Source organism: Lathamus discolor, chromosome 1 (genome assembly GCF_037157495.1).
Source record: "Lathamus discolor isolate bLatDis1 chromosome 1, bLatDis1.hap1, whole genome shotgun sequence".
Classification (NCBI taxonomy): domain Eukaryota; kingdom Metazoa; phylum Chordata; class Aves; order Psittaciformes; family Psittacidae; genus Lathamus; species Lathamus discolor.
This window is the reverse complement of record NC_088884.1, coordinates 131,640,684-131,656,091: the sequence shown is the minus strand read 5'-3', so window position 1 is coordinate 131,656,091 and position 15,408 is coordinate 131,640,684. Positions and strand designations below refer to the sequence as shown.

Genomic DNA, 15,408 nt, shown 5'->3' with positions numbered 1-15,408 from the left:
TGAATGCGAAAGCAGTGGTACAGACTTTCTGCACTGACTGTGCTAATTTGAGATAACTTTTCTGTTGCCAGAACCACCCTTCACTCCAGAAGCACAAAGCTAAAACACACAATGTAAAGCCCTTTATGCCCGGCTAAAGTTCCCACACCCCCTAATCCCTTCAGCAAAAGGAAAACCAGATCTTCTCTGTAAAATGACAGCCTAGAAGGAAGATTTAATGAAAGTACAGATTTTTGGGAGCACCTTACACCTGGGACTGTTCTTACAGGTGTATAACCAAATAATGGACTATACAATCTCAAAGGTTGTGCGGTTTGCCATTTCTGTTCCTGGGTAGGATCTGTGACATCTCTGGAGCACTGCTTTGTGCCATATACCTCTAAGAACTGTAAGTATGAAGTGCTGTGCTTTAATAGTCTGTAAAAACTAGCTACACCAACTACACCAACTGGCTGGTGTAGTCTCACTAATATAAAAAGATTCTGGACAGTTAAGGGTGAAATAGCATCCTCTGCTAATTGCAGAGAAGATGAAATAAAGGAAAATATAGCTCATTGTACTAAAAACAGCAACTCATTGACACTTCAGGAAAACTGTAGTATTAATGTTTTAGTAAAAAAGTAGAGAAATATAAAAAGTTACATCCAAATAACTGCTGAACTCCTCCCTATACTCTTTGAAGAGCAGACTGATCGATTTTTATTGTATAACCCCCATAAATTCATGAAGGAGACCCCACAGAACCAGGTGCTGCTTTGTCCTTAAAACCAGAGGAAAAGAGACCTGCAGAATTAAGAGTTTAGTATCTAAAGACCAGAACAAATCAATTAAAAGCCTCAGATATACCCAGATTTTTCTAGAAAGTTATGCATTAAACCAGTTCCCCTTTACCTTGACAGAGTATGTAGCATGCATCTTGTTTTCTATTAGGATTTTCTTTTAATGTTATGACATGGCAACTGTGTTAGATTAAGACAAGTCTGTATCAGCCCACATGAAATCAAGTTTGTTGCAGAGTTGCACTGGTAACACAAGCAGGTCTCTTAGGACACATTAGGTTCCCCGCCTACCTGGCAGCGAGCCATGCGTTTGCTGTTAAGGGCACTTAGAACAAGAAAGCCCACGAGACGCCAGCAAGGCAGAGAGACTGATGCCGGAGCAGCTCAGGGTAATCTATATCCCAAACTAAGCGAAGGGTCACCCTAGCAGGTTTCACATTCTGTCAGCCATGCCAAAGCAAAGCCTGCTGGCATTCTGCGATGCCTGGTATTTACTAGTTGCCTTTTAACTGCTGAGGTACAGAGCCCAGACAGGAACATGAGGTGCTTCCTGTGCATTTGAAAAAGCAGTGCCCAAGCCAAGGGGAAGCTAGAAACATGAAGTCAGTATCTCTTGAAGGACCTTAGGTCACTGCTAATATATTCCCTTAGAGCATTTATAGTTACATGGTGAAACCCTGCCTTTGCTCTAGTGAGCAGCAAAGTCTATTGAAGCCAACAGGTCCCACAGCATTGGTAAGACAGTTTCTGTGCTTGCTTGAAAAGAAAGTTGCACAAGAAACACTGAAGTAACTGAATGCCCAGTTAGGGCTGGTTCTATCATACTGAGAAGTGTGAGTGCAGGCTGAGACCAGAAACCACTGCTTTAACTGCTCCTGCTACACAGCACAGTGGATGATTCCCTTCTCTAGTACCTAACAGCCAAGTTAGGTTAAAGTCAAATCATTTGTGGTTCCAAAGTAGCAAAAGCATACAGAAAAGGCCAATAAACATGTTTATGCAACAGAGCCCTTTGTGACATCTAGCAAATACCAGACCAAGACCTGAAACTACCCCATTTATGTCCCAAGGAATTTGCCAGGCCAGCGTGCAGAAATTGGTACCTCATCCATACACAGTAAGCAGGGAAGATGAATTTAATAAGGCTTTCTTCTGCAACTCTACAGGTAATCAGTCAACATCTGATGTAGCAACAAATAGTGCTATTTGACTTGATGCAAAAAAAAAAAAAGCCCTTTTATCCTACCTCTGATGACCAGATAGATAGTTAAAGTTTGCAAGTCATAGCTAAAAACTGCCCAATAGAATATGACAGTGAAGTCATATTCCTTTGAAAATGAAAAATATTTTAACCTAGATCTATGCAGAATGTGACTGAAATCCACCGAAAGGGAATTCCTGCTTGCACTGCCGAGTCAAAACTAGTCAGGCCCAAGAAAGGGATACTGGTGACATACAGGCTCTCAATGCCTTTTGTGTCACCTCTGAAACATAAAAAGAGTAACAGAAGTTTCTAGGTTATTATGTGGTGATGAAACCAGGTAAGAGGCTGGCCAATCCTGCAGGTACAATTTTTACAGTAATCCTGCTGGTGGGTTATACTGCACACCTGCATCCAAAACTCCCAGCTCCCATTTCATTTGCATCAACATGAATCAGATTAATAAAGTATTACAGACTCATGCCTTCTAGTGTTCTAGCTTCTGTTTAAGTGTCAGAGAAGGAGCAAATTCTGTGTTAACAGACTATTTAGTATTATCAGAAAGCATTCTTACTGTCTCCAATGCCTATAGTAACTATCCCATAGCAATTCTTTGAGCAGCCTTTGCACAGTGACATCACACCTAATTACAGATCAGGCGCACAGAGGGTTCCGCTTCAGCAGAATGGCATTACATCACGAGTGATTCCAGGCGAGAGGGACTGGGTGAGAGATGGAGTGTTGACTGACAACCAGCAACGCGTTGCTAGGTTTATCCTCAGCACAGATACTCACATCTCAACAATTTATGTTGCCTGCTGCCAACACAAATAACAAACTTGGAAGCCATTATTTCATCATCCCCATGCATGCATGCATAGCACAGTAATCCTCCTGCATTTTCCATCCACCAGAGGAATCAGTAAACCACTTTAAAAAATATGCCAAAAATAATGTAATTATTTATTTCTACTGGTGATGAATTGCCAGAGTTACACACAGTGACTCTTGATACTTCCTTCCAAGCAGGAGGATATGAACTTCTCTGTCCCAAGCCACTGCTTCCCTTTGCAAGGAAAGGTGCTGTATTCACTTGGGTCCACTCTGGGTGCCCAGTTCTAACTCCAACGAATATGAACATTAGTTCACTACTTAAATATCTTAAAGGATCTCAGCTTTTAAGACATTTTTGGCTATCTTACAACAAAGTAAAATGGGCGCATTTTATTTCAAGACTTCTACAAGTGCCACTTAAGAACCAAGCAAAACGTCAGTCATTTACACAGAGATTTTTCTTCTTGACAGTTAAGCGTACAACTGAAGCCTGCACTGCAGACAGGGAGCACCAAAGAGACTGAACATGTCGTTCTAAGTGGGTCATCACACTGCTTCTGTCACCATGATTTGCTAGAGAAACCCCGAACAGGCAGTGACCCAGCTCATGTTTTCCTGGGTTAATGCTCCAAACTGTAATGTGAAACATGTACAAACACTGGCTGGCTTAAGACCCACTAAAGGCTTTTCTTACACTACCACAGATTCATCTGTTAAAGATAGCAGTGTTTTCATATGTAACTGGAAATACTTGAACAGGTGAGAATCAACCCCTCCGTCCTTAAACTATAAAAGAGGACAAATGAACATGTCCAGTACAACTCAGGTAGCCGAGAGCAATACTTATATGCCATGGAAGAGTTCTAGAACTATTTAGAGATCCACTTCATCTACTCCTGCAGCCAACACCAAGGTGCAAAGCACAAAGCAGCACTACACACACTCTGAAACAGAAAATACGAAAGCCGTCAAAACCACAGGGAAACATCTAGGACACACAGAAAGCCCCCTCTGCTAACCACCAACCCATACCTATGATCTGAAACAAGCAGTCTGCTACAGAGGGGTGCAAAATTTTTATACCTACCATTTAAGTCAAAAGGAGCTCTAAGGAAGAGTGGTTGAAGAAAGGAATCAGCCCAAACCTACTTCAGCATCAGATAGTAACTTCTGATCATTACAGTTTCATTCACAGCACTGCTGGGTTTAAGCTGTTACAGAAAATTGACCACCACCCCAAAATGAAAATAAATAAAAATCCAAACCCAAAGGCTGGGTGATGACTGGGCAGGGAGAAAGCCTAAGCCATTTGGAGCATCAAAGATGGATGAAACCAGGGAGAGGATGAGAGCTGAAACTCAACTTGTTTCAGGCCCTGGAAACAGAACACTTGGCCTATTTCATGGAGCCAGCCTTGCTAACCTTATTTCTTCACCCTACACTTGCTGTGCTTCCACAAATGATACCTCCCCAGGAAAGCCTTAGAATAGCAACTGTTAAAGACAGACCAGGCTAGGAAGGGAAAAGAGCAAGATCAACAGGGCAAGATACAAACTGCTGGGGCAAGCTCTGCAGAAGTCAAGCCATTTCTGAAATTCCCCAGGCTCTATGGACCTGCCTGGAAGGGCTACCTGTCCTACTTTTCCTTCTTGTTCTGCCAGTCCTTCACTTCTTGCGAGGCCAGAGGACTACTGAAGGAAAGGCAGCCAGCCATGGAAGTATGAAGCATTTTACAACTGGAAAACACTGAAATCACACTTTATCCTATTCATGGTCTCACCCCTGGCTCTTACCCTAACGTTATCCAGAGGTCTACCAAAAGACCAGGATGACACCTGTGGCATCATTACTGAAAAACCAGAACTTCCAAAGATGGAAGAGGTCTCCTGCATCAGACATAAAACATATGACAGCTAACAGCTCCTGCAGCAAATGACCGGTGTTAGAAGGTCCTGACTTTAAACATCATGACATTCCCTCACCTGAGGAGACTTTGGCAAGTTACTTTTGAGGTCTGGGGAGGGCAAAGCAGGAGGTGGTAAAATGCAATGGATGGGAAAGAGCAAAACGCAAATATTCAGGGAGACCTTTCCTGCATTTCTGAATAGGTTTGGGGGGGGTTTTTTTTGTTTGGTTTGGTTTTTTGGTTTGGTTTTTTAGTTTGGTTTTTTTTTTTGCTGTTGTTTTGGCTGGGGAAAGAGAAGCTGTGAGGGAAGGATTATAAGCAAGACAGTTCCCCCAGCTCTTTGCTTCCAGGGAGATTTTTGTTAGGAGGGGTTTACTCACATTTAAAAGCACTCAGCTGTATATATCATAATTTACCTGTCTTCACGCTGGAGAGAGAGGATTAGCCTTTGAAAAGCTGTGGAGGGATTACACACAGATTCTGGCCTGGATTCCAACAGTATTAGAAAACTTCAAGAGCAAATGTTCCCAGCTATGGTATGAATTATGTGAATTCCCCACATGCTGGAGTACAGTAATAGTAGATGCATGAATATCAGTTTTAAGACTGTTTATGTATATCCGTATCTGACAGTTTCCACATTGACCATTTCAGATCCAGTAATTACAGTTGACAAAACTTCTCAGTTTGTTCCTGCTGCAGTTTTATCCTTTCTGAGAATACAGCCAGCTTTTGAAAATGCTGTCTCAAACCTATGAGCTTACTCCTACATTCACTGAACAAAAGCAAGCAAAAAGTCCTATCAGGACTGGGTGTGATGTGCAATTATTTACTTCCATTCAGTATTTTCTTTTGCTGTTGAACCGATTCATGGTGTGGGCAAGCTGACAGTGTCCTTTTAACAAGCAGAAAGAAATCAGAATCACACCAAGGGAAATGCTTAAAGTATAAGCTAAATTTAAGCATTACGCCTGAGCAACTACAGTGTGCGTCACGACCCTCAGGTCCAGCTTTGTGGCTAGCTACATTCTGAAGCTGCCGATCTCTGGCTCAAGGCCCACCTTATACTTAAACCAGAATACCATATTTGTCTTTCAGCTGTTGCTTTTTGTCATGACCCAATAAACATGGCTAACTCCAACAGCAGTTGCTATGGAAAAATGCTAAACCCAAGCCACAAGGTGAAAGAAAAACAGATATTTAATACAGTACATTATGGAATGTAAGATGATGACTGTGTATTTAAAGAAATTTTGATACCTGTTTCTTGGAGAAAAATACTCAGAAGGTTTGGCACTTGGACTACAAGTGACTGTGGCCTTGAGGCATATGATCAGTGACATGACTGAGACATGTGATCTCATCATTTGTTTGTGTATGAAGTCTCATCTTTTGGAAGACCACAGAATAGATCAAGGTATTGATCCAGATGTTTGACACATGCTTTGGAGAAACCCAGTGCTCTGTACTTAAAAAAAAAAAAAACGTGTTATTTCAGGCTTAAGCCAGAATAAACTTCTTTTTTTCCTTCCTACTAAACTTCCTAGACAGAGGTTTTGGATCAGTAGACCAATACCTTTAGTAATAGGTATTCACGATTGGTTTGTATCCTTCTTTCACACATGCAAATGTGTGCAAACCCACAGAGGGCAGTCAGTGGAAAAACCTGTCAACTTCAGCAGTATAGAATAAGAAACCATGGACCATGCTCCCAAGTCCTTATGGTCTGCTATTGCCTACATGCCTCCAAAAGCCTGCAGCAAGCCCAAAGGAAACACCAGGGACGCACTCTCAACAGCATTCATGCTGTCAGGGTACTGTTGTGCATGAGCACTTTGCTCTGCTATAACTGAAGCACTCTACCAAAGAGCACTATTTTACAGCTGAGGATAAGGACATGGATTAAAAAGAACTGCTTAGGATGAAAACAGGGAGAAACTTCAGAAGCCCCAGACAAGATGGGCAGCTTTGCCTTCTACCTTACTTCTGTCTTCCATAAAGGTACTTTGTAGATAGCAGTAACATCAGACTTTTATTATCTGTTATTTATAATGGACGGCAATCTCCCTAAGTCAGAAGTAGGACAATAATTTTTAAATTATCAGGAAAAAAAATTATCTGCTTTAAGGTTCTTCTAGGGGGACTAAAGGTTAGACCAGAAATAAAGTACAAGTCACGACCTTACAAGCATGAGCTTTTTCTTCTTTACCATGAAATCACAGCTCTTTTCTTGACATGTCAATTCAGAGCTTTTTCCAAATATAAACTTTCACTGACAAAAATAAACTAGAAGGGAGAAAACATACGCACATATGCACACACAAGTGTTTCTATGGGGAGAAACAGACTTACACTACACAAAGGATCTTGAGCTGACATTTTTACCACTCCAAGAAGAACAAGCTTTCTCTTATCATCCAGTAATGACTGGAAGAAACATTAATCTCTTCAAAAGCAGTTTTTCCTAAAGTAGCACTGCTAATACATCCCACCTGACAGGTTTTTCCAGTCACACAAATCATGACTATGGATCTGTTCTTAAAATCTTCAACTTCGCAGAGTTATCTGAAATTTCTGTCATATCAAAGCATATAATCAGCTCCTTTTCCATTAGCAGCAGAGCTAATCTCCACACACTCCTTTTCCTGTCATTTACTTTTTATCTTGATTAGTCAAAGAGTAGAGGAGCACAGTTCTAACTAACGTACCACAACATTCTGCACCAGTTTTAGTCTCTGAATAGTGTGGATATGGTATTTCACATCCCAAGACTGAGACTTGCATAGCAATGACAAAATGCATGTCCAAAAAGAAAGGATGCAATGTCTAAGCAAGATATACACAGCAGAAGCTGACTGCATCATGTCTGAAACCTAGTCAGCCAACAGCTTCTAAGGATCTAAAATTACTGGTATTTTCTGAATTTCAAGTTTACATACCCTCTCAGAAGAGCTGGCATTACCTCTACAACTTCCACCGCCCATATCCCCGATCCTAATTGTCTTACTTCCTGTCAAGTAGTCTCTTCTCTCCTGTTCACTGCCAATACTTTACTTCTATCATGTAATACAGCACAAGAAAAGATTTGGTTAGCTACCATGGGCATACTAGAAGCACTGGCCCAACACAGGCACCCCTCCCATTTTCAGCCCAGACACCCAGGAAAAGCATAACAGTGGTTGATGCTCTACAGTCTCTGCCCTCCAAAGATGTCTGAAGTGGAAAAATTACCCCAACTACTGCAAAGTGTCTCAGATAAATAGTAGAAAAGCCACCAAAGAGCACTCCCATCTGCTTCTACCAAAGCCCACAGACAGGGCAGCAACATCTGCTTGTTAGTGGTATACAGGCCAATAATAAGCTGTCAGAACATACATTCATGCCTGTTTATAGCCACTACAAGAGAAAAGCTCATTTTTAAGAATCATCACCGGCTATTAATAATAATCTAGTGGTAATATTCACATTTTACCCTTATGGATTGGAAAGAACAGGAGGTAAGTCTCTCCATCCCTTTAATAAAGGGCTGATCAGCTTTGGTCCAGAAAAGGCAAGGAAATTAAAGTTTCCATGTAGCAAAAGATTAAATGCATACAATCCCAGATGAAATCAAGAAACAGGACTAATTATCATAGAAATACAAAATGAGACTTAGTTCTTATTAGAGGCAATGCTGGGTTTCTGAAGGATTAAATTATGGTTCTAGTAGATACATGCCATTACACACCTAATGAGGCATTTCAAGTTTTTCCTCAATGCTGCTCTATAATGTGTATCATGAAAAAGATTTCACAAATCTAACAATTTTATGCATTAGCTGTTCAGGTAATGTTGAATGCCAAGCACACCAGGAGTTAACAGCTACCTTACATTGTTTAAAACATTATAGTAAGTGTCAGCATGGTAATTTATGAAGCATACTGGACTTATCTGCTGAAACAAAGCCTTGCCAGCTTCATTGCAACTTTACTCTTTTGGAATAAGCTTACTCAGTTTCCAGTGCCAAACCACGCTTTAACTTTAAACCAAAGAAGGCATCAGCTTGACAGATTTGGAGGTGATGTTTGACTGTAGCTATTAAAGGGAACGGAACCACTGATGAGTGAATTAGCTGAAAAACAACTCCTGCCTCACAGTCAGGCTTAAGATTCTGCATCAGAACTGTTACAGGCTGTCAGAAGGGCAAACCTCTCTGAAAATATTCAACTCTCCTAGAAGTAATCAAGCATGAAATTTGAGAAGTGCAGCAATTAAGCACAAGATTTCAGAAGTGCTTTGCAATTTACTTTTTTGACTAGGAACCATAATTAAAGAATGGTTTCGTTATGAGCCTGATACAGTATCAGCCCAATAAAGGACAGGAGATTTCTTCCCTAGTTACAACAATTCATAACCTCTGTAGAACAGGCAAAGGCACAGTGGAAGTATGATGACAGAAGCAACACTTCAGAGTTGCACTAATCAGAATCTTGGCAACACAGATGGAGAGTCAATACATGCACATGTCACATTGCAAACAAGTTACAGACATGAGTTTTCAAAATGAAGGTGAACAGCGCTTTAATGCCTTAATGTGACATAAGCATCTCATTCCATTCAATATACTCTTTGAGGTTTCTTGAAACACTAGTCATTATCTTGTGTATTCCCCAAAGTCTTCCTTTATGTTTTTTGGAAGTTAAAAGGGAAACAAGAAAAATCAGTGCACAAATCTCAGATGAACACTCAAAACAAGCACCTCTGTAATTAAACTTCTTTTTTTTTAAATAGATTTCAGTTTCCACTTTCGACTTCTTAGAAGTTTACAAAAGAGTTCTGAAATACATTATTTCAGTTAAAAATGTACCTTCCACTCATTTGCTTGTTAATTTAGAGCCTTTTGAAGCCTATCTTAAGGATCCTATTTAAGACACCTACTCCCTGCTTGCTAAATAGGAAGCTTCTTGGAGAAGGTAAGAAGGTTTAAGTCTGCAGTTTCTGCAGGATTCTCAGAAAAAAAAAAAAAAAATAAGAATTATCACCCTTGAAAGATAAATGAGAAGAAGGGAAAAAATAACATTAAATAAATTTTAGATAAATTAATAAATACTAGAAATTACAAAAGGACATTCCTGGCTTCCTGAGCCTGCGGACATGAAATTTAAGATGCTCATCAGTTGCAGTTTGCTACCTGGAACCTAAACAGGAGGGGAAAGTATCAGAAATATGTGAAAATGATAACCGAAAGTTTAAAATGAGAGGAAGTTGATCCAAAACACCATTTCAAAACAAGTCCAAAGCTGGGGCAGGCAGGGAGGAGTTGTAGGAATGTCCTTCATGTATTTTCCATGTGTATTTTCAGACTGGAAATTTGTAATGCCTGGGAGAGGAGTACAGTACCAGAGCCTCACTCATCACTTCGCCAGGTGCATGAGAATACCAGAGCTGTTTGTCGTAACAGATAGGTAAAGGAAAGAGGATCTCTTCTTTGCCAGGAAAAACTAAGGATACTGCTAATTTATCAGATATCCACTAAACAAAAGTCAACATAAAAAGTTCACCAGGATCCAAGCTATCAGCCATTCCTGTTCCCTGACTGTGCAATTAGGAAAAACTTCAAACTGTGCATAAAGAATCATATCTTACTGCATTGGGAAATTGCTCTAAAATAAGTAGCATTAATAATAAGATTTCCCAAATACTCTTGTGTTTTAAAATAGAAAAGAGGCTGAGCAGTAGTGAATACTCTGGCCTTTCACCTCTGGAGAACCAGCTTAAGTACATTCTGTTCCACATGTGCAAGTGATTTTCAAGCTCCATCTGGTATCCTAGACTGTTGTGTTTAAACATCAAATAGTGGCCTACTCCATGACAGAGACTCAGATCTAAAATAGGACAGGAGCTTTATGCTTAAAACACACACTCTGAAGAGGGTGTTTTGACTGTTTCTGCTTCTACAAGGTTTTATTCTAGCTCTGCAGCCTGCAGCAGAGCACTTCATGAGACTACAGAAGGATGAATTGGTTTAAAATTTATTTTTCAACTCTGTCTGCCAAGTTGTCAGGAAAGCAACATTTCCATCCATCTAGGGAGGGACATACTGGGAGATAAAATAGGAAACTAACATCCAAATATATTCTGATCTGAGTTAGGAAGCATGTCTTTCACTAACATCAGGGAAAAATTATGATATGCCACATGCACAGGAGTTTGAATGTCCAAACCCAGTGAGGTGTCATGGTATGTAATGAGACATTTGTGCATCATGCAACTACTCTCATGCCTGATTTGTGCCCCCAAACCCCAAAGCTCAAAACTTGAGTGACACAAAGAAAGTTGATGCAGCTTTTCTGCTCCCAGTTCAGGGGGAAAGTAAAAAAAAAAATGAAGATAACATTTGGTACAAAAATCAGATTAAAAGCAATCTAGAGAGCAAAAGTCTGCTTCAAACATTATGGTTAGTCATAGCACAAAAGACTAAATTATGATGTAGTATGATTTAGGCCAGGTTGGACAGAGCCTTGGGTGACATGGTTTAGTGTGAGGTGTCCCTGCCCACAGCAGGGGGGTTGGAACTAGATAATCTGAAAGTCCTTTCCAACCCTAAGTATTCTATGATTCTGAGGATGCTGCTTTATACATAAATTCATAACACAGCCATTAAATTCAGAGGTATTTGCAGGTAAGAAAAGTCATAAAACAAACAGTCTAATAGTACAAGAAAACAAGAAAAATATTAAAAGTAATGGTTGTCTATACAGAAGCTTCAATGACACAGGAAAAAAGAAAACTTAAAATGTCATGCTGCTATGCATTTAGGAAAGTCCATTTTCATAGCTAGAACTATTATGAAAGCCAAAATGATGAGCAGAGATGCCTATAGCTAGATACATAGTTTGATTATCTGTACTATCATTATTTAGAAAACTCATCTTACTCCACTACATATTGTTTCATTATAACAAATCTTGATTTCAATATTTGCTTGTTAAGAAGCTGCTCAGTAGGTCTAGCAAAGCCTGACTCAGGACAGTATTATATGTAAGATACCTTAAAACCAGACTGAAAGAAACAGAAGAAAAAGGCCTTTACTTCACCAATGGGAATATACCTTTACTAAATGGATAAAGGGCTTTAGCTTCAGTCCAGCTCAGCTGTTCATTTTGGTCTAGTATGAAAAAACATAAGTGCTTTAGGGAGATAAAAAACCCCAAATGTAATAACTCTGTAAATAGGTGAAGGGTTTTATTAAAAATCACTTACTGAAGAGAAACTAGGAAACAGCCTTATGCCACAGGCAACAATTCAGTATTGCCTTTTGTCGTGGTTTAAACCCAACCACAAACCTCGTTCGCTCACTCCCCCTCTTCTTGCCCTCCCCCTGCTCCTGGAGGGACAGAGAGGAGAATCGAAAAGAATGCAACTCCCACGGGTTGAGATAAGAACGGTTTAGTAACTAAGGTATAACACAAATCACTACAGCTACCACCAATGATAATAATGATAAAGGAAATAACAAGGGAAGAGAATACAACACCTCAGCACCAGCCAACAGATAACTCGCCCCACTCCCCTTAGCCGAGTACCAACCGATACCTCATCCAACCCTGCAGTCCCAGCCCTTCCGGGTCACTCTCCATTACATCCTGGGCATGACGCGCTGTGGTATGGAATACCTCTTTGGTCAGTTTGGGTCAGGTGTCCTGTCTCTGCTTTCTCCTGGCCTCCCCTCCTCCCTGGCAGAGCACGAGGCTCATAAAGTCCTTGGCCAGACCAAACATTTGAGCAGCAACTGAAAACATCGGTGTTATCAGCACTGTTCCCAGGCCAAAAAATGAAAACATAGCACTGCACTAGCTACTAAGAAGGAGAAAAATGACTGCTACTGCTGAACCCAGGACACCTTTCAAACAGTTTTTGTTTCTTTGAGAATTATAGAAGGAAATAAACATAAACAGAAAACAAAAATAGTGCATAGACTTAAAGCTCAGCCCATGATACGCCAATAAAACAGGAACAGCAACACCTTGGAGAGCAAGTCACCCTTCCAGTAAACCAGGCAGGAAAAAAAAAAAATCACCTTGATCCAGAATTCAGTCTCATATCAGAGTATACCAACTTTCACTGTAAGTAAGAGCAATCATCTGCCTAGAAAAAGGTTGGCTACTCCTGCCCTCCCCTCTACATGCATCTAACAAGATTAGAAGGCACATAGGAGCATATCTCAGTATAGTAAAGAGATGTAAACAAACTTTACATACACTTCAGTAATCCCAAATGATTTTCATCAACTACAAATTCTAAAAAATAAAAGGAAAATAAAAAGTAAGCCTTTATTAAGATATAAATCAATAACTTACAGGAATTTGGAAGAAACCTCTCCAAACAAATGAACATGAGAACAAAGTGAAACAAGAGAACAAACAAACAAGTGAACCTCTCCAAACAAGTGGATAAGTTATCCAAGTATAATTTTTGACACTGGAAACTTATAGCCTGATAATGGGTTTGACCCGATACAGAAATTCTTACATTTCTGAATCCTTTTCTAGTGAAGTGCGTTGAAGGATTCACTATTTGAGGTTGCCAGTACTCAATGAAAAAGAATATGCAAATTGCATATGAAGGAACTTTTTAAATTAATAAATCTAATGTGCTATACATTGCTAGCTACAGCATTCACTAGGTAAAGAGAGGTAAAAAAAGGTACTAAGCATGAGAGTGTTTCCACTCAAACACAAATCAGGGAGGAAAAGGTAAGAAGCTGAAGTACTGCTTAGTGATGAATTCTGACCTTGAACATAATGTAATTCAGTAATGAACCACACACAGCATCAACATATTTAAAGCATATATTGAACTAACCCTAAAACATATCAGAACATACCAGAGTATATACACTACTCACAAGCAACAAGATATTCTTCCTCAACTTCAAAGCATGCAAAGCATACCAAGACTGCAATACTCCGACTTAAACACCTGCTTTGCCTTATTGCTTTAAATGTGCCTATCTTCCTTCACATCCTTGTGCCCCCAGAAGCTCACAACTGTCCCACTGCAAGATCTTTGTGATACATATATGATTTCTCTTTCAAAGTAAACTATTTTATTCCAATCAGGGTGTGAAATAAACTGTAATGGTAGAGGAGGTGTTCGAAATATTCTGGACAAGAACACAAATACAAAACCCCATTATGAACACTACCACCTACTAGTAAGCCAAAAAGTACCAACAACCAAAAAAAACCAACCAAACACCACCAAGACTCAGGCTATCTTATGGAGGAAGACTTCCCCCAAAAAGACATTAACAGACACAAATACAGATAGTCAATAAATAAAATTATAAGGGGAAAATGGGTGGAAGACAGTTTTATATTGAAACCTACAGACTAAAAGAAAAATGCCCATGACAGAAAATATATGTATGGTATGGCCCTGCATTTCATTCTTCCATCTTGCTGCTCTTTCTTATTCAAAGACTCTTCCAAATAGGGCAAAGCTAGTAAGAGAGGAAAGGGCATGAAGTGAACAAAAGTGAGTAAATCCTCTGCCATAAGGAACAAACCAAACCAAACCAAATAAAAAGAACAACACAATCCTAGTCACTAAAACAAAGGGCACAAACCATGAGCAACAAAACCACAAACCAAACAAAAACACCAACCAGAAACTTCCCTCAAAGGCAGAAAGATCATGTGTATGGCTATTCCACCAAAATAGGTATAGTCATCAGCTCTTAATCTTTTCAATTTCTCACCAAATTCCTGATGACTTATTTAGGGGGAGGAGGAAGAAAAAAAATACACACACAAAAAAATTAAAAAATATCCACAACACGTCACACTGCCTGATGAGAGCTGTAGATACTGTCCTGGAACAGGCTAAACTTTGGGCAAAAAAATGCTTAAAGAACAATACCCATGCACATACTGACTTTTCTAATCATAGAATCATAGAATCGTAGAATAGTTAGGGTTGGAAAGGACCTCAAGATCATCCAGTTCCAACCCCCCTGCCATGGCCAGGGACACCTCACACTAAACCATCCCACACAAGGCCTCATCCAACCTGGCCTTGAACACCGCCAGGGATGGAGCACTCACAACCTCCCTGGGCAACCAATTCCAGTGTCTCACCACCCTAACAGGAAAGAATTTCCTCCTTATATCCAATCTAAACTTCCCCTGTTTAAGTTTTAACCCATTACCCTTTGTCCTGTCATTACAGTCCCTGACGCAGAGTCCCTCCCCAGCATCCCTATATAATATCACATATAAAAAGAAATCTGTGACACTGTGATAAGAAAGTGAGTGAGCATGTACACCATCATGGGAAAGTTCTCCATCTCTTGTTGGAAAAAAATATACGGGATACAGAAGTCAGAATAAAGCAGAGACAAGGAAAACAGAAGGAACGCGAAGTATTTATTCAGCAGCACTAACTGACAGAAGGTATCTGCAACTACCTTAAAAACCCCTAAGATTTCTACAATGAGAAGAGACATCAGCAGCTAATATTGCATTTCTCTTCCTCAGTATGAGAAATATGCATGACATCAGTTCAGATTTTTCAAGCCGTTAGAGTTGGTGCATGCCATGGTCTCAAGTGACTAGCTGGAAAACTCAGCCGAAGGGCTGGAAGGACTTTTTAGTGCAATAAACTATCATATTACAAATAAGACAAGATGTAAAACAAGAGCTGGA

The 15,408-nt window shown here is 39.9% G+C and overlaps 1 long non-coding RNA gene across 3 annotated transcripts in view; it reads right to left on the bottom strand.

Moving 5' to 3' along the window:
* Positions 1 to 15,408, bottom strand: part of LOC136022555 (uncharacterized) — a 71,327-nt gene that overhangs the window by 48,872 nt on the left and 7,047 nt on the right. The window lies entirely within an intron of this gene.